Genomic DNA, 20,111 nt, shown 5'->3' on the forward strand with positions numbered 1-20,111 from the left:
TGAGTTCATGTCTGGTAAAAGATGGGATGAAGTCTGGAGCTGAGCGCTTCTGATGGAACCTGAACTGAGTGTCGGTAAACAGTTATTGGTGAGTAAGTGTCCTTTGATGGCACTGTTGATGACTCCTTCCATCACATTATTGATGATTGGGAGGAGCCTGGTGGGACAGTAATTGGCTGGGTTAGATTTATTCTGTTTTTTTGTGGATAGGGTATACCCCGGCAATTATCCACATTGTTGGGTAGATGTCACTGTCACAGTTCTACTGGAACAGCTTTGCAAGGGAAGTAGCTAGCTCTGGTGCACAGGTCTTCAGCAATATTGCTGGAATGTTGTTAGGGCCCACAGCCTTTAGTGTGTCCGGTACACTTTGCTGCTTCTTTTCTGTCATATGGAGTGAATCGAATTGGGTGTACACTTGATATCAGTGATGGTGGGCACTTTTGGAGAAGGCTGAGTAGGATCAGCCACTCAGCATTTTTGGATGAAGGTTTTTGCAAACACTGCAGCCTTGTCTTGCAGTAATTCTGGGATCCATCATAGTTGAGGCTGGGGATGTTCATGGAGCCTCCTCCTCCTGTTAGTTGTCGGTGCACCACCACAATTTTTGACTGGATGTGGTAGGGCTACAGATCTTTGCTTTGATCGATTGAATTTGAAACCACTTAGCTCTATCTATAGCCTGCTGCTTTTAGTATTTGGCATGCAAGTAGCTCTGCAGCTGAAGGTGAATGCAAGCTAGGAGCACATATGAGAAAGGCAACAAGGAGAAGGAATCATAGAATCATGGAATGGTTACAGCACAGAAGAAGGCCATTCGGCCCATCGAGCCTGTGCCGACTCTCTGCAAGAGCAATCCAGTTAGTCCCATTCCCCTGCACTTTCCCCAAAGCCCTGCAACTTTTTTCCCTTCAAGTATTTATCCAATTCCTTTTTGAAAGCCACGATTGAATCTGCTTTCATCACCCTTTCAGGCAGCACATTCCAGATCATAACTACTTGCTGCATAAAAAAGTTTTTCCTCGTGTTGCCTTTGGTTCTTTTGCCAATCACCTTAAATCCGTGTTCTCTGGTTCTCGACCCTTCCGCCAATGGGAACAGTTTCTCTTTATTCACTTCATCTAAACTCTTCATGATTTTAAACACTTCTATCAAATCTCCTCTCAACCTTCTCTGCTCTAAGGAGAACACCCCAGCTTCACTACTCTATCCATGTAACTGAAGTCCCTCATCCCTGGAACCATTAAGAACATAAGAACATAAGAAATAGGAGCAGGAGTACGCCAATCGGCCCCTCGAGCCTGCTCCGCCATTCAATAAGATCATGGCTGATCTGATCCTAACCTCAAATCTAAATTCATGTCCAATTTCCTGCCCGCTCCCCGTAACCCCTAATTCCCTTTACTTCTAGGAAACTGTCGATTTCTGTTTTAAATTTATTTAATGATGTAGCTTCCACAGCTTCCTGGGGCAGCAAATTCCACAGACCCACCACCCTCTGAGTGAAGAAGTTTCTCCTCATCTCAGTTTTGAAAGAGCAGCCCCTTATTCTAAGATTATGCCCCCTAGTTCTAGTTTCACCCATCCTTGGGAACATCCTTACCGCATCCACCCGATCAAGCCCCTTCACAATCTTATATGTTTCAATAAGATCGCCTCTCAATCTTCTGAACTCCAATGAGTAGAGTCCCAATCCACTCAACCTCTCCTCATATGTCCACCCCCTCATCCCCAGGATTAACCGAGTGAACCTTCTTTGTACTGCCACGAGAGCAAGTATGTCTTTTCTTAAGTATGGACACCAAAACTGTATGCAGTATTCCAGGTGCGGACTCACCAATACCTTATATAACTGCAGCAATACCTCCCTGTTTTTATATTCTATCCCCCTAGCAATAAAAGCCAACGTTCCGTTGGCCTTCTTGATCACCTGTTGCACCTGCATACTAACTTTTTGATTTTCTTGCACTAGGACCCCCAGATCCCTTTGTACTGCAGTACTTTCCAGTTTCTTGCCATTAAGATAATAACTTGCTCTCTGATTTTTCCTGCCAAAGTGCATAACCTCACATTTTCCAATATTGTATTGCATCTGCCAAATCTCCGCCCACTCACCCAGCCTGTCAATATCCCCTTGTAGGTTTTTTATGTCCTCCTCACTCTCCACTTTCCCTCCCATCTTTGTATCATCTGCAAACTTTGATATGTTACACTCGGTCCCCTCCTCCAAATCGTTAATATAGATTGTAAAGAGTTGGGGACCCAGCACCGACCCCTGCGGAACACCACTGGCCACTGGTTGCCAGTCCGAGAATGAACCATCTATCCCAACTCTCTGCTTCCTGTTAGATAACCAATCCTCCACCCATGCCAGAATATTAACCCCAATCCAGTGATTCTTTATCTTGAGCAATAATCTTTTATGTGGCACCTTGTCGAATGCCTTCTGGAAGTCTAAATACACTACGTCCACTGGTTCCCCTTTATCCACCCTGTACGTTATGTCCTCAAAGAACTCAAGCAAATTTGTCAGACATGACTTCCCCTTCGTAAAGCCATGCTGACTTTGTCCTATTAAATTATGTTTATCCAAATGTTCCGCTACTGTCTCCTTAATAATAGACTCCAAAATTTTACTCACCACAGATGTTAGGCTAACTGGTTTATAATTTCCAGCCTTCTGCCTACTACCCTTTTTAAATAAGGGTGTTACATTAGCAGTTTTCCAATCTGCCGGGACCTTTGCTGAGTCCAGAGAATTTTGGAAAATTATTACCAAAGCATCCACAATCCCTACTGCCACTTCCCTCAAGACCCTCGGATGTAAGCCATCAGGTCCAGGGGATTTATCTGCCTTGAGTCCCATTATTTTACTGAGTACCAATTCCTTAGTCATTTTAATCGTATTTAGCTCCTCCCCCCCTAGAGCCCCCTGTTTGTCCAGTGTTGGGATTTTCTTAGTGTCCTCTACCATAAAGACTGAAACAAAATATTTGTTCAGCATTTTTGCCATCTCCATGTTTCCCACCATTAATTTTCCGGTCTCATCCTCTAAGGGACCTACGTTTGCCTTAGCCACCCTTTTTCTTTTTATATAACTGTAGAAACTCTTGCTATCTGTTTTTATATTTTTTGCTAATTTATTTCACAATCTATCTTCCCTTTCTTAATCAATCCTTTCGTTACTTTTTGCTGTCTTTTGAAGACTTCCCAATCTTCTATCCTCCCACTAAGTTTGGCTCCCTTATATGTCCTTGTTTTTAAATTTCTTTACTTAGCCACGGATGGCTGTTATTTCTTTTACACCCTTTTTTCCTCAGTGGAATATATATTTTTTGAAAGTTGTAAAATAACTCCTTAAATGAACACCACTGCTCATGTACCGTCTTACCCTTTAATCTATTTTCCCAGTCCACTTTAAGCAATTCCACTCTCATACCATCATAGTCTCCTTTATTCAAGCTCAGTACGCTTGTTTGAGAACCAACCTTCTCACCCTCTAATTGGATATGGAATGTAACCATGTTATGGTCACTCATTCCAAGGGGATCCTTAACTAGGACATTATTAATTAATCCTGGCTCATTACACAGGACCAGGTCCAAGGTTGCTTGCCCCCTTGTAGGATCAGTTACATACTGCTCAAGAAATCCATCCCTAATACACTCAATAAACTTTTCCTCAAGGCTGCCCTGCCCAATTTGATTTGTCCAGTTAATATGATAGTTAAAATCCCCCATAATTATAGCTGTTCCCTTATTACATGCCCCGACTATTTCCTGATTAATACTTCTTCCAGCAGAGTTGCAACTATTAGGAGGCCTATATACTACGCCCACTAGTGTTTTTTCCCCTTATTATTCCTTATCTCTACCCAAACTGTTTCATTATCCTGATCCTTTGTCCCAATATCTTTTCTCTGTATCAGTGATTTCTTCCTTTATTAACCTAGCCACCCCACCTCCCCTTCCTTCCTGCCTGTCCTTCCTGATTGTTAAATACCCTGGCATATTTAATTCCCAGTCGTTGTCACCCTGCAGCCATGTTTCTGTAATGGCCACAAGATCATACCCATACGTCGTTATTTGTGCCATTAACTCGTCCATTTTGTTACGAATGCTACGTGCATTCAGATAAAGAACTTTCAAATATGTTTTGTGACACTTAGTTCCTGCTTTTTCCTTTTTTAACACTTTACCTTTTACTCCATACCTTCTGTCCCTTCCTGATACGCTTTCCTCTGTCTCCCTGCTCATGTTCCCAACCCCCTGCCACAGCTTTGATGCTGGGTTAATCGCCTTACGCCTTCTAGTTTTCATTTTATCTGTCGTGCCTAAAGTACCTAAAGTACACTTTCTTTCCACTGCTCTATGCTTTTCCCTTTCACTTGTTCTTGAACAACTGTTTGTACTATTTGTATTGTAGATTTCCCCTGGGTCTTCCCCTCTCTTGCTGCTCTCAACTTTATTCCCTTCTGACTCCCCGCTCAGGTTCCCATTCCCCTGCCACTCCAGTTTAAACCTTCCCCAACAGCACTAGCAAACACCCCCGCGAGGACATTTGTCCCGGTCCTGCTCGGGTGTAACCCGTCACGCTTGTACAGGTCCCACCTTCCCCAGAACCGGTCCCAATGTCCCAGGAATCTAAATCCCTCCCTCCTACACCATCCCTGCAGCCACGCATTCATCCTGTCTATTCTCCTGTTCCTATACTCACTAGCACGTGGCACCGGTAGTAATCCTGAGATCACTACCTTTGAAGTCCTGCTTTTTAATTTATCTCCTAACTCCTTAAATTTGCTTTGCAGGACCTCATCCCTTTTCTTACCTATGTCGTTGGTACCAATATGGACCACGACTACTGGCTGTTCACCCTCCCCCTCCAGAATGCCCTGCAGCCGCTCCGAGACATCCTTGACCCTGGCACCAGCGAGGCAACATACCATCCTGGAGTCACGTTTGCGGCCGCAGAAACGCCTATCTGTTCCCCTTACAATGGAATCCCCTATCACTATAGCCCTGCCACTCTTCTTCCTCCCCTCCTGTGCAGCAGAGTCACCCGTGGTGCCCCGAACCTGGCTCTTGCTGCTTTCCCCTGATAAGCCATCTCCCCCAACAGTATCCAAAGCAGAATATCTGTTTGAGAGTGAGATGGCCCCAGGGGACTCCTGCTCTACCTGCCTCGTCCTTTTACTCTGCCTGGCGGTCACCCATTTCCTTTCTGCCTGCGTAATCTTTACCTGCGGTGTGACCACCTCACTGAACGTGCTATCCACGATCGTCTCAGCATCACGGATGCTCCACAGCGAGTCCACCCGCAGCTCCAGCTCCGAAAGACGGTTAGCCAGTAACTGCAGCTGGACACACTTCCTGCACACATGGTCGCCAGGGACACTGGTAGTGTCCATGACTTCCCACATAGTGCAGGAGGAGCATATCACGGGTGCGAGCTGTGCTGCTATGACTTGCCTTAGACTCTTAGACTCTCTTCCCGCCTAGGCCTCCCCTTTTATACTCTGCTCACCTCTCGGACTCTCCTGCCTCACCTGTGATGTCGCACAGTAGTTTTCTCTTGTTGCAGGTCTGCTACTGCTTTTAATCCCCAATCTCAGTCTTCTACTCTCAGGTCCACTGCCGCTCTGCGGGAAAAGTTAGGAAAAGCAAGGCAAAGCAGCACCTCCTTCCCCCACTTCACCGAACTCCCACACGTACCGAACTCTCAGCACACTCTGCGGTGTGACCACCTCACTGAACGTGCTATCCACAATAGTCTCAGCATCGCAGATGCTCCACAGCGAATCCACCCGCAGCTCCAGCTCCGAAAGACGGTTAGCCAGTAGCTGCAGCTGGACACACTTCCTGCATACATGGTCGCCAGGGAAACTGGTAGTGTCCATGACTTCCCACATAGTGCAGGAGGAGCATATCACGGGTGCGAGCTGTGCTGCCATGACTTGCCTTAGACTCTCAGACTCTCCTCCCTCTCTAGGTCTCTCCTTTTATACTGTGCTCACCTCTCAGACTCTCCTGCCTCACCTGCGACCTCGCACAGTAGTTGTCTCTTATTGCAGGTCTGCTGCTGCTTTTATTCCCCAATCTCAGTCTTCTACTCTCAGGTCCACTGCTGCTCTGGGGAAAAAGTTAGGAAAAGCAAGGCAAAGCAGCACCTCCTTCCCCCACTTCACCAAACTCCCACACTTACCAAACTCTCCATTCACACCGTGATGTTCGCACTGACAGGCCCCTGTATTTCTACAGTTTGTGACTCAGATGAGTCAGGCCTGCCCCACCTTCAAGTACCAGTTTAATCTAGCTAACCAATTAACTTGCTACAGCAACTCTCTCTGCTAAAGCCTGACAGAAACTTAAAAATTTAAACTTTAAAACTGAACTTAAACAGTTGATAGCAATTGAACTTAAACAGTTGAAAGCAATATGCACTAGATTTTAAAGAGATTAGCCCTTAAACTCCCACACTTACCAAACTCTCCATTCACACTGTGTTGTCCACACACATTCTAGTAAATCTTTTCTGCACCCTCTCTAAGGCCTTTACATCCTTTCTAAAGTGTGGTGTCCAGAATTGGACACACAAGAACATAAGAAATAGGAGCAGGAGTAGGCCACATTGCCCTCGAGCTTGCTCCGCCATTTAATCAGATCACAACTGATCTTTGACCTCAACTCCACTTTCCTGCCCAATCCCTATATCCCTTGATTCCCCTAGAGTCCAGAAATCTGTCTATCTCAGCCTTGAATAAATTCGTGATGTGGAGATGCCGGTGATGGACTGGGGTTGACAAATGTAAGGAATCTTACAACACCAGGTTATAGTCCAACTGTTTTATTCAGTTGTTTTATTCAATAAAACAGTTGGACTATAACCTGGTGTTGTAAGATTCCTTACATTTGAATAAATTCAATGACTCAGCATCCACAGCCCTCTAGGGTAGAGAATTCCAAAGATTCACAACCTTCTGAGTGAAGAAATTCCTCCTCATCTCAGTCTTAAATGGCAGACCCCTTATCCTGTGACTATGCCCCCTAGTTCTAGAATCTCCAGCCATGGGAAGCCTCTCAGCATCTCCCCTGTCAAGCCCCCTCATAATCTTTTATGTCTCAATTAGATCACCTCTCATTCTTCTAAACTCTAAGTATATCTTTCCTTAGATAAGGAGACCAAAACTGTACGCAGTACTCCAGGTGAGGTCTCACCAAAGCCCCGTATAATTGTAGTATGACTTCCTTACTTTTGTACTCCAATCCCCTTGCAATAAAGACCAACATTCCATTTGCTTTTCCAATTGCTTGCTGTACCTGCATGCTAACTTTTTGTATTTCTTGTACAAGGACACCCAAGTGTCTCTGAACACCATTTAAAAAATATTAGTTTTTTCTATTCTTCCTACCAAAGTAAATAACCTCACATTTCCCCGCATTATGCTCCGTCTGCCACCTTCTTGCCCACTCACTTAACCTTCTATATCCCTTTGCAGACTCTTTGTGTCCTCCTCACAGCTTACTTCCCCACCTAGTTTTGTATCATCAGCAAACTTGGATACATTATACTTGGTCCCTTCACCTAAGTCATTAATGTAGATTGTAAATAGCTGAGGCCCAAGCACCAATCTTTGCGGCACCCCACTAGTTACAGCCTGCCAGCCTGAAAATGACCCATTTATCCCTACTCTCTGTTTTCAGTCCATTAACCAATCCTCTATCTGTGCTAATATGTTACCCCCAACCCCATGAGCTCTTATCTTGTGTAACAACCTTTTATGTGGCACCTTATCGAATGCCTTTTGAAAATCCAAATATACAACATCCACTGGTTCCCCTTTATCTACCCTGTTAGTTACACCCTCAAAAAACTCTAATCAATTTGTTAAACACAATTTCCCTTTCATAAAACCATGTTGACTCTGCCTAATCATATTATGATTTTCTAAGTGCTCTGTACCACTTCCTTAATAATGGATTCCAGCATTTTCCCGACGACTGATGTCAGGCTATCTGGCCTGTAGTTCTCTGTTTTCTTTCTGTCTCCTTTCTTGAATAGCGGGGTCACATTTGCTACCCTCCAATCCGCTGGGACCGTTCTAGAATCGTGGGAATTCTGGAAGATCAAAACCAATGCGTCCACTATCTCTGCAGCCACCTCTTTTAGAACCCTCGGATATAGGCCATCAGGTCCAGGGGATTTATCAGCTTTTAGTCCCATTAGTTTCTCAAGTACTTTTTCTCTACTGATATTAATTACCTTAAGTTCCTCACTCTCATTAGTCTGTTGGTTCCCCACTATTTTTGGTATGCTTTTTGTGTCTTCTACTGTAAAGACAGATACAAAATATTTGTTTAACGCATCTGCCATATCCTGATTCCCCATTATAATTTCTCCTGTCTCAGCCTCTAAGGGACCAACGTTTACAACGTTTGTGACACAATATTCCAGCTGTGGCTGAATCAGTGTTTTATAAAGGTTCAACATGACTTCCTCGCTTTTGTACTCTATGCTTCTACAAGCCTGGGATCCCATATGATTTTTTAACCGCTTTCTCAACCTGTCCTGCCACCTTTAAAGATTTGTGCACATATACCCCAGGTCTCTCTGTTCCTGCACCCCCTTTAGAATTGTACCATTTAGTTTATATTGCCACTCCTCATTCTTCCTGCCAAAATAAATCACTTTTCACTTCTCTGCGTTAAATTTCATCTGCCATGTGTCCGCCCATTCCACCAGCCTGATTGTCCTCTTGAAGACTATTACTATCCTCTATTACTATCCTCCTCACTGTTAACTACACTTCCAAATTTTGAGTCATCTGCAAATTTTGAAATTGTGCCCTGTATACCCAAGTCCAAGTCATTAATATATATCAAAAAAAGCAGTGGTCCTAGTACCGACCCTTGGGGAACACCACTGTACCTTCCTCTAGCCTGAAAAATAACCGTTCACCACTACTCTCTGTTTCCTGTCACTTAGCCAATTTCATATCCATGCTGCCTCTGTCCCTTTTATTCCATGGGCTTCAATTTTGCTGTCAAGCCTATTATATGGCACTTTATCAAAGGCCTTTTGAATGTCTGTATACACAACATCAACTGTATTGCCCTCATCAACTTTCTCAGTTACCTCATCAAAAAACTCAATCAATTTGGCTAAACACGATTTGCCTTTAGCAAATCTGGGCTGGCTTTCCTTTATTAATCCATACTATTAATTTTGTCCCGGATTATCATTTCTAAAAGCTTCCCCCTCCCACCAAGGAAGGCCTTACTCAAACAGAAGCTATAAAAAGCTAATGTAAACAAGAGCAGAGGGTCTGATCCTTCTCTTTGGGCTCGATTTTTGGATGTCCGAGCGGGTGCGTTCGTGGCAGGGAGGGGGCTCCGAAAATTGGGGATTCCCGGGGCGGGTGCGGAGCCCGGCTCCAACTCGCCCACTTTCGGGTTCCCCAATGAAGTGCTTAGATGAGCACGCAGCCCCCGCATGCGGGACTCCCACCGGCAATTAAAGCAGGCAGGATCCCACTTAAATCAATTAATTTGATACTTCAGGTCGTTAGGAGACCTGATTTGGAGGATATTTTAGGAGGGGTGGGATTTTCAGGTCAACTGAGCGTGTCTCCCGTACTGGGGGAAACACTCCCAGTTGAAATGGACATGGTGCAGCCACCAGCCTGTGGCAGCTGCAAAGGTCCATTTGACAGGTGGGGGGGGGGGAGACCCTCACTCATTGCAGGAGGCCACTCTGTCACTTTGGACAAAGTTTGGCCTGCACCACCCTCCTCCTAACACAAAAAATCACAAACTTGCAACCTCAACCCTGGTGTGCAGACACATTTACCTATCTTGCGGACCCCCTCAAACGTACATCTTCCGGATGGGGGCCGCCGTAGCTGCAGTCATGACCTCCTCGGAGGATGAACAGCATCACCAGCCTCGACGGCCACGCCGTCCACCTCTGACACGTAGAGCTCCACAACACAGTGCTGTGACACATCCACCTGCACAGCAAGAGGGAGGGCAACCACAGAGAGAGATGCATCGCAGAAGGCACTATCCTCACCACAGGGTCCACAGACCGAGGCTCAGCTTCCTAGACTCTCTGAGGAGCAGTGCACATGGAGGCTCAGAATCACTCGACATGTAGTCGTGGACATCTGCAGCCTCCTTCATGCCGAGCTGCTCCCGGTTGGCCCGAGCACCATCTTCTTACCTGTCGCTGTCAAAGTCACCACTGCCCTCAACAACTTCTCCTCCGCATCCTTCCAGGGTGCCACCGGGGACATCGCCGGCGTCTCTCAGTCGTCTGCACAAAAGAGCCCTGCAAATACACCTACACCCACTCTGCAGTGACACAATGGGTGGCATCAGGTGTGGGTCTTCATGGTGATCCTCAGGAAAGGGCATTATTGCATAAACCAGACAAGATTTGCAAAGACGTGGCAGTAGTGGTGATAACAAATTTTTATGTTTTTTTGCAAAACAAACAAAAGTAAATCAAAAACATGACATTGTGGCTTCAGCAGAGGTAGTGGCAGGTTACTCTTGTCCATGCCCTGACCGATGAGATGCTTTGCGCGGACGCCCTCTGGGTTTCGGTGCCTGTGAGGACCCCTCCAAAGACTGCTCCACCTGCACCTGTGCAGGGGCAGACTCGAGCACCTGGAGAGGAGGCAGCACTGCGGGTACTGGTTGAGAGGGGGGCAACGGGTGAGACGTGGAAGCGCTTTGATTGGCGTCCCCACTTCCATGTCCCCCTTTGCCATCATCCCTCTCCTGGGCCTTCTGGCATCTCTTCTCCTATCAAGGCAAAACATAGAGAGGCGTGATTGAGTGATGGTTGCATAGTGACCCACAGCATGCATTGATGTGGGTGGAGGTGACCGTGAGGGAGATGCATGGGAGGGTGCGTGTGAGACATTGCCATGAGATTGTATGACGATTGGGTTGCGTGGTAGTGTTCGAATGGGAACTGGGGCAGTGAGTAAGTACAGGTAAGGTGAGGATGATGGTTGAATGGATGTGAGGAGTGATGCGAGAGCATTGTGGTGTGGAAGACGGTGTGTGGGAAAATGCGTAAGTATACTCATTTTGGCTGACCTGGTTAGGTCATTAAAGCTCTTCCTGCACTGGACCCAGGTTCGGGAGATGTTACTGTTGCTGGTGACCTCCTCTGCCACCTCGAGCCAGACCTTCTTGGTGGCAGAGGCAGGCCACCTCCTCCCATCAGATGGAAAAAACGTTTCCCTCCTCCTCCTGACCCCATCGAGCAACACCTAGAGTGAGGAATCTGAGAACCTTGGAGCAGCCTTGCCTCTGGGCTGCTCCATGCTGCCAATTTGGTTCTTTGCCGCAGGAGGAGCATTGGAGGACTTCCCCTTTAAATAGGGCTCCTCCTGCTGACAGCCTGTGATGTGGTGCGCAGTGCGCTCGCTGCGCAGGTCTAGAACGGGAAACCTGGAAGCACGTGTAAGTGCCTTCAATTAGGCTGCGGTCGCGTGCGGAGCACCCTGATTTCACTAGGCACGCTACCCATGCGCCCAGTCGACCCCCCGCTGCCAACCTGCCTCCCTCCTAATATCGGGCCCTTTGTCTTCCTCAAAGCAGAGGAATGGGGGGAGGCCAAAGGAAGAGCCCATTGTTTCCCATGATGCAAGATGGAACATTAAAAATAAATCTACCTGCAACTCTTCAAGCTCTGAGGAAGACACAGCAACACATGTCTTTCGGAACTGGCTCTGGGTCCCTTGTTTATTTTTATTTGTTCATGGGATGTGGGCGTCGCTGGCAAGGCCAGCATTTATTGCCCATCCCTAATTACCCTTGAGAAGATGGTGGTGAGCCGCCTTCTTGAACCGCTGCAGTCTGTGTGGTGAAGGTTCTCCCACAGTGCTGTTAGGTAGGGAGTTCCAGGATTTTGACCCAGCGGCGATGAAGGAATGATGATATATTTCAAACACAAGTAAGGTGTTCTGCCATAGCAGGCTTCTATATCTTATTCAGTGCAGTGTTTCTTCATGAGATGGTCTGGGGGTGGTAAGGGGTGGGGTGGGGGGGGGGGAAGAAATGGGGCATTCAGCAAACCATTTCTCATTGCTGTCATTTGTTTGTAGTAGGGCAAGCAGTAGGCAGTGGGGTACATCCCCAATGGGATGGAGGAACATTTTCCTACCAGTTTCTTGGGATGTGGATTTCCCATTTTTTTCCTTTGGCTGCTCCAGGACTACTCAAAAATTGATGGTAACCTGGAGGAAAATCTTGGTGTTAATAAGCTGTAGCACTCAAATTTTCTGGGTCAGTTTACTTACATCTTTATTCATACATCCAGGTGCAGACTGGGACAAAATTAGAGAGCATACTAGTCATAGAAAAGGAAATTTGTGAATGTGTAAAATTTAAAGCAATGGGGACACAAGATAAGGGTTCATTATGTAAGATAAGGGCTCATTACGCAAGATAAGGGCTCATGGGGTTGGGGGTAATATATTAACATGTATGAGGATTGGTTAACGGACAGAAAACAGAGAGTAGGGATAAACTGGTCATTTTCAGATTGGCAGGCTGTAACTAGTGGAGTGCCGCAAGGATCAGTGCTTGTTCCTCAGCTATTTACAATCTATTTAATGACTTAGATGAAGGGATCGAGTGTAATGTATCAAAGTTTGCTGACGATACAAAGCTAGATGGGAAAGTAAGCTGTGAGGAGGACACAGAGTCTGCAAAGGGATATAGACAGGTTAAGTGAGTGGGCAAGAAGGTGGCAGATGGAGAATAATGGGGGAAATGTGAGGTTATTCACTTTGGTAGGAAGAATAGAAAAACAGAATATTTTTAACTGGTGGGAAACTATTAAATGTTGGTGTTCAGAGAGATCTGGGTGTCCTCGAACAAGAAACGCAAAAAGTTAGCATGCAGGTACAGCAAGCAATTAGGAAGGCAAATGGCATGTTGGCCTTTATTGCAAGGGGGTTGGAGTACAAAAGTAAGGAAGTCTTACTACAATTGTACAGGCTTTGGTGAGACTACACCTGGAGTACTGTCTACAGTTTTGGTCTCCTTATCTAAGGAAGGATCTACTTGCCATAGAGGCAGTGCAATGAAGGTTCACTAGATTGATTCTTGGGAGGGCTGTGGATGCTGAGTCATTGAATATGTTCAAGGCAGAGATTGATAGATTTTTGGACTCTAGGGGAATCAAGGGATATGGGGATCGGGCGGGAAAGTGGAGTAAAGGTCAAAGATCACCATGGTCGTATTGAATGGTGGAGCAGGCTCGAGGGGCCGTATGGCTTACTCCTGCTGCTATATCTTATGTTCTCATGGGACAATTAAAAGGGAGTGTCACAATGAGGGGGACAGGACAAAAATTATGAAAGTCTTTCGAAAGGCATAGCAACATAAGAGCAAGAGTAGGCCCCTCAAGCCTGTTCTGCCATTCTATTAGATCATGCTTGATCTGTATCTTAAACTCCTATTTATTCATCTTTGCTCTGTATCTGTTGATACCCTTACATAATAAAAATCTATTGATCTCAGTCTTGAAAATTTCAATTGACCCAGCATCCACAACCTTCTGGGGAAGAGAGTTCCACATTTCCACAACCCTTTGTGTGAAACGGTGTTTCCTGATTTCACGTCTAAATGGCCTAGCTCCAATTTTAAGATTATGCCCCCTTGCTATCAATTCCCTCACCAGAGGAAATAGTTTCTCTGTATCTATCTTATCAAATCCCTTTATCATTTTAAAGACCTCCATTAGATCACCCCTCAACCTTTTAAACACAAGGGAATACAAAGCATGTTTATGCAACATGCCCTCATAACTTAATCCTTTCAGCCCTGGTATAATTCTAATGAATCTGTGCTGTGCCCCTTCAAGGCCAATATATCTTTCCTGAGGTGTGATGCCCAAAATTGAACGTAGTACTCCAGATGGGGTATAACCAAGGCTCTGTAGAATTGAAGCATCACCTCTTCACTTTTGAATTCCAACATCCTTGAGATAAAGGCTGACATTCCATTAGCCTTTTGGCTATTTTTTGTACCTCTGCACTAACTTTTAGTGATTTGTGTACATGGACACAAACCATTTGTTCCTCCACAGTTGCTAGTCTCTCACCATTAGGAAAATATTCTGATTTGTCTTTCTCTGATCCAAAATGGATGTCCTCACACTTCCCCACATTGAACTCAATCTGCCACAGTTTTGCCCACTCACTTAGTCTGTCTATGCCCCTTTGTAACGTCCTGCTTCCATCTAAATAACTTACTGTGCCTCCTAACTTGGTGTCATCCGAAAACTTCGATATACATCTCTCCAAGTCATTAATCCATATGGTAAAAATCTGAGGCCCCAGTACAGATCCATGGGGAACACCACTTGCCAATCAGAGAACGTTCCCTTTATCCCTAGTCTCTCTTTGCTACATCTCAACCAATTACCAACTCATGTCACAAGTTACCTTCAATTCCATGTGCTTTTATTTTTGCTAATCTTTTGTGCAGAACCTTATCAAATGCCTTCTGCATGTCCATATAGACGACATCCATAGTCACCCTCCTACCCACCATGCCAGTGACCTCCCCAAACAATTCAACTAGATTAGTACTCTTCACAAATCCATTATTGAATCTGCCTCCACCACCCCCTCTGGCAGTGCATTCCAGATCCAAAACACTTGCTGTGTAAAAAACTTTTCCTCATGTTACCTTTGGTTCTTTTGTCAGTCACCTTAAATCTATGTCCTTTGGTTCTTGACCCTTCCGCTAATGGTTTCTCTCTATCTATTCTGTCTAGACGCTTCATGATTTTGAATACCTCTATCAAATCTCCTCTCAACTTTCTCTGTTCCAAGGAGAACAACCCCAACTTCTCCAGTCTATCCACATAACTGAAGTCCCTCATCCCTGGAATCATTCTAGTAAATCTCTTCTACACCCTCTCTAAGACCTTCACATCTTTCCCAAAGTGCGGTGCCCAGAACTGGACACAATACTCCTGTTGTGGCTGAACCAGTGTTTTATAAAGGTTCATCATGACTTCCTGACTTTTGTACTCTATGCCTCTATTTATAAAGCCCAGGATCCTGTATGCTTTCTTAACCGCTTTCTCAACCTGCCCTGCCACCTTCAACGATTTGTGCACATATACCCCTAGGTCTCCCTGTTCCTGTACCCCTTTTATATTGCCTCCCCTCGTTCTTCCTACTGAAATGTATCACTTCGCGTTTTTCTGCCACGTGTCCTCCCATGCCACCAGCCTGTCTATATCCTCTTGAAGTCTATCACTATCCTCCTCACTGTTCACTACCCTTCCAAGTTTCATGTCATCTGCAAATTTGAAAATTGTGCCCTGTACACCCAAGTCCAAGTCATTAATATGTATCAAGAAAATCAATGGTCCCAGCACCGACTCCTGGAGAACACCACTATCACCTCCCTCCAGTTCGAAAAGCAATCGTTCACCACTACTCTCTGTTTCCTGTCACTTAGCCAATTCTGTATCCATGTTGCTACTGCCCCCTTTATTCCATGGGCCACAATCTTGATGACAAGCCTACCATGTAGTACTTTATCAAACACCTTTTGAAAGTCCGTATACACCGCATCAACTGCATTGCCCTCATCTACCCTCTCTGTTACCTCATCAAAAAACTCCATCAAGTTAGTTAAAGACGATTTGCCTTTAACAAATCCGTGCTGGCTTTCCCTAATCAATCCACACTCGTCCAAGTGACTGCTAATTCTGTCTCAGATTATTGTTTCACCACCACCGAGGTTAAACTGACTGGCCTATAGTTGCTGCATTTATCCTTACACCCTTTTTGAACAAGGGTATAACATTTGCAATTCTCCAGTCCTCTGGCACCACCCCTGTATCTAAGGATGTTTGGAAGATTTTGGCCAGTACCTCTGCAATTTCCACCCTTACTTCCCTCAGCAGCCGAGGATGCATCCCATCTGGACTGGGTGACTTATCTTCTTTAAGTACAGCTAGTTTCTAGTACCTCTTCTTTATCAATTTTTAGTCCATCCAGTATCTCAACTACATCTTCCTTTACTGAGACTCTGGCAGCATCTTCTTCTTTGGTAAAGACAGATGCAAAGTACTCATTTAGTACCTCGGCCATGCCCTCTGCCTCCATGAGTAGATCTCTTTTATGATCCCTAATTGGCCCCACCCCTCCTCTTACTACCTGTTTACTATTTATATGCCTGTAGAAGACTTCTGGATTCCCTTTTATTTTGGCCACCAGTCTATTCTCATATGCTCTTTGCCCCTCTTATTTCCTTTTTCACTTCCCCTCTGAACTTTCTATATTCTGCCTGGTTCTCACTTGTGTTATCAACCTGACATCTGTCATATGCCCCTTTTTTCCACTTCATCTTACTCACTATCTCTTTTGTCATCCATTTGGCTTTAGTTGCCCTACCTTTCTCCCTCGTGGGAATGTATCTAGACTGTACCCGAACCATCTCCTCTTTAAACGCCACCCACTGTTCAATTACAGTTTTGCCTGCCAATCTTTTATTCCAATTTACCCAGGCCAGATCTGTTCTCAACCCACTGAAATTGGCACTCCTCCAATTGCATATTTTTACTTTAGCGTGGTCCATGTCCTTTTCCATAGCTATTCTAAACCTTATGTTACTATGATCGCTGCTCCCTAAATGCTCCCCCACTGACACTTGCTCCACTTGGCCCACCTCATTCCCTAGAACCAAGTCCAGCAATGCCTCCTTCCTAGTTGGGCCAAAAACATACTGGTTAAGAAACCTATCCTGAACACATTTCAAAAATTCCTCTCTTTGCCCCTTATATTATTATTATCCCAGGATAGTTGAAGTCCCCCATTATCACTACTCTATAGCTTTTGCACCTCTCTGTAATTTCCCTACAGATTTGCTCCTCTAAATCCTTCCCACTAGTTGGTGGCCTATAGAATACACCCAGTAGTGTAGTGGCACCTCTATAGTTCCTTAACTCTAGATAAACAGATTCTGTCCTTGACCCCTCCAGGACATCCTTCTCTCCAACACTGCAATGTTCTTCTTAATCAATACTGACACCCCGCCCCCTCCTTTCTTTCCTTTCCTATCTTTCCTGAACACCTTGTATCCAGGAATATTTAGTACCCAATCCTGCCCTTTTTTGAGCCTGGTCTCCGTTATCACCACAACATCGTTTTCCCACATGGCTATTTGTACCTGCAGCTCACCAACCTTGTTTACCATGCTTTGTGCGTTACACACATGCGCTGCAAACCAGTCTTAGACTTTCTTGTACTCTCTTTTAGTCTGATCCCACCTAATACTGTACTATTACTTGCTCTAGTGCTATCTGTCTCCCCTGATCCTTTGTGCCCCTTGTTTCTCCTTTCCAATGCTACATCCTGGTGCCCAACACCCTGCCAAATTAGTTTGAACCCGCCCTCCCCCCACAGCACTAGCGAACCTCTCCACGAGGACATTGGTCCCAGCTCCATTGAGGTGCAACCCGTCCGGCCTGTACAGGTCCCACCTTTTCCAGAACTGATCCCAATGCCCCAGGAATCTAAAGCCCTCCCTTCTGCACCATCTCTGCAGCCACGCATTCATCTGCTCTATCCTCCTATTTCTATACTCACTAGTGCATGGCACCGGGAGTAATCCGGAGATTACTACCTTTGAGGTCCTGCTTCTTAATCTCTTTCCTAACTCCTTAAAATCTGCCTGCACGACCTCATCCCTCTTTCTACCTATGTTGTTGGTACCGCTATAGAACACGACCTCTGGCTGTTCACTCTCTCTCCCCCAGAATGTTCTGCAGCCGCTCAGTGACATCCTTGATCCTGGCACCAGGGAGGCAACATACCACCCTTGAATCACGTCTACGGCCGCAGAAACGCCTGTCTGCTCCCCCAACTATACAATCGCCTATCACTATTGCTCACCTGACCTTTCTCCTCCCCTCCCCCCCCACCGTACTGCTGAGCTATCCATGGTGCTGTGGACCTGGCTCTGCTGCACTCCGCAGAGGAACCCTCTCCCTCACCAGTATTCAGAGCTGATTAATCTGTGCCTTTCTAAATGACGGTTTATACTGTCCCTCAGAATTGATTCCAATAATTTGCCCACCATTGAGGTTAGGCTCACTGGCCTGTAATTATTTGGTCTATCCTTTTCCCCCTTTTTAAACAACGGTACAACGTTAGCAGTCCTCCAATCCTCCGGCACCACAACTGTAGGCAAGGAGGATCGGAAAATGATGGTCAGAGCCTCCGCTATTTCCTCTCTTGCTTCTTTTAACAGCCTGGGATACATTTCATCCGGGCCTGGCGATTTATTTACTTTCAAAGATGCTAAACCCCTGAACACTTCTTCTCTTATTATGTTTATCCCATCCAATATTTCACTCTCCTCCTTCTTAACTACAATGTCTGCATCGTCCCTCTCTTTTGTGAAGATAGATGCAAAATATTCATTAAGAACCATACCCACATCTTCCGCCTCAACACATAGGTTAGCTTTTTGGTCTCTAATAGCCCCTACTCTTTTCTTAGTTATTCTCTTGCTGTTTATATATTTATAAACATTTTTGGGTTTTCCTTAATTTTATTTGCCAGTATTTTTTCATGCCCTCTATTTGTTTTCCTAATTTCCTTTTTAATTTCACCCCTGCACTTTCTATACTCCTCTAGGCTTTCTGCAGAATTGAGCTCGCGGTGTCTGACATAAGCTTCCCTTTTTTTGCCTTATCTTACCCTGTATGCTCCTTGTTATCCAGGGGCTACAGATTTGGCAGCCCCAACCTTTTTTTGTGAGAACATGTTTACTCTGCACCCCTTGAATTTCCCCCTTGAATGCCTCCCACTGCTCTGACACTGATTTACCTTCAAGTAGCTGCTTCCAGTCCACTTTTGCTAAATCACTTCTCAGCTTAGTAAAATGGGCCTTTTCCCAATTTAGAACTTTTACTCCTGTTCTATCTTTGTCTTTTTCTTGTTGTGCAAAACATGCATGATGTGAGAAACCATGGCAGGATTCTACTGTTTGGGGTGGAGTTGTGAAAGGACGAGACTTTTGCCTGTCCCTCCGATCCCCCCCAATCAATGAGCATACAGGCCTAACTCCTTACACAAGCTTTCCATGCAAAGGGAGCCCACTCAAATAAAGGGGAAGTGCTTGCCTTGAAAAATTTGGCAAGGCCAGCCATCCCTGCTGCTGACATGGGCACACCTATAACAACGACAAGTAGAGCCCCAAATTTGCTGGTCTTGAAAAATCCAGGCATATAAACCTACCCACAACTAATTGGTCTTTAATTTTCTGGCTTATTTTTCTGTTTCCTTGAACAGATTTGTAACATCTTCCACCCTTCAGTCTGTTGGCACGAACAGGAATTTTCCATAGCCTCCTTCAGTATTCTGGAATGTGTACTGTCTGGGCTTGGCGACTTTTCTGTTTTAGTGCAATTAACTTTTTTAATACAGTGAACTTTTGAACTGTTGAGTAATGGCTCTTCCCCAGGTAGTCCTACAGTCCCACTTACACTTTCCTCAGTAACATTAAGCACGTCCATCATTTCCTCACTCTCAAGTACAAGATGGCCTCCTTCATCTCTGTGGTCTTTGATTATCCTTTTACTTCCGATGTGATTATAAAAGCCCTTGCTATTTTTTATTTTGTCTTTTATATTCTCTTTTAGCCTTCCAAATATCTCTCCCTTTGCTTATTTTTATATTTCTGTTCTCTTCTGTATAACCCCCCCCCTTTATTTATCATACGCCTCTTTTTAAAATCTCATTTTTTGATCTAGCCTCTCTATCCATGCAACCCCTGCCTTTGATGGACCCCCATTATTCTTAGTTGTCATGTACTTAACATGTACCTTATCCATCCTGCATCCTGGTCTATTGTTTGATCTGCAATTTCTGGGCTAAGTCCCCTTTCATGCCAATGAAATTAGTTAAATTCCAACCCAATACCTTTATATTAGATTCCTCCTTTTCTTTCATTATTTTCAATGTGAACTGATTTAGAAAATGGCCACCATTTTCCAAGTGTTGTTGAGGCCAGCTCACTTATTTTTCTTGCTTTGTTATCCAGAATCAGACATAGAACTGC

This window comes from Heptranchias perlo, chromosome 2, assembly GCF_035084215.1.
Source record: "Heptranchias perlo isolate sHepPer1 chromosome 2, sHepPer1.hap1, whole genome shotgun sequence".
Taxonomy (NCBI): domain Eukaryota; kingdom Metazoa; phylum Chordata; class Chondrichthyes; order Hexanchiformes; family Hexanchidae; genus Heptranchias; species Heptranchias perlo.